Source organism: Otolemur garnettii, unplaced genomic scaffold (assembly GCF_000181295.1).
Source record: "Otolemur garnettii isolate 467f Iridium unplaced genomic scaffold, OtoGar3 scaffold00007, whole genome shotgun sequence".
Lineage (NCBI taxonomy): Eukaryota > Metazoa > Chordata > Mammalia > Primates > Galagidae > Otolemur > Otolemur garnettii.
In genome coordinates, this window is record NW_003852402.1 from 16302189 (window position 1) to 16302495 (window position 307).

Below are 307 nucleotides of genomic sequence, written 5' to 3' on the forward strand. Positions count from 1 at the left end.
GCCCGGACCCGCCAAACAACAATGACGGCTGCAAACAAAAAACAGCCGGGTGCTGTGGCGGGCGCCTGTGGTCCCAGCTACTTGGGAGGCGGAGGCAGGAGACTCACTTGAGCCCAGGTATTGGAGGTTGCTGTGAGCTGAAATGCCAGGGCACTCTACCCAGGGCCACAGCTTGAGGCTCTGTCTCAAAAAAAAAAAAAAAAAAAAGAGTGTCCTACACTTTTCTTTCCTTACCACGCAAAGAAATAACACATAAAAGGTCTTCGTATGAGTGTTCATGTAGGAGGGAAGACAGACAGGAGAGAGG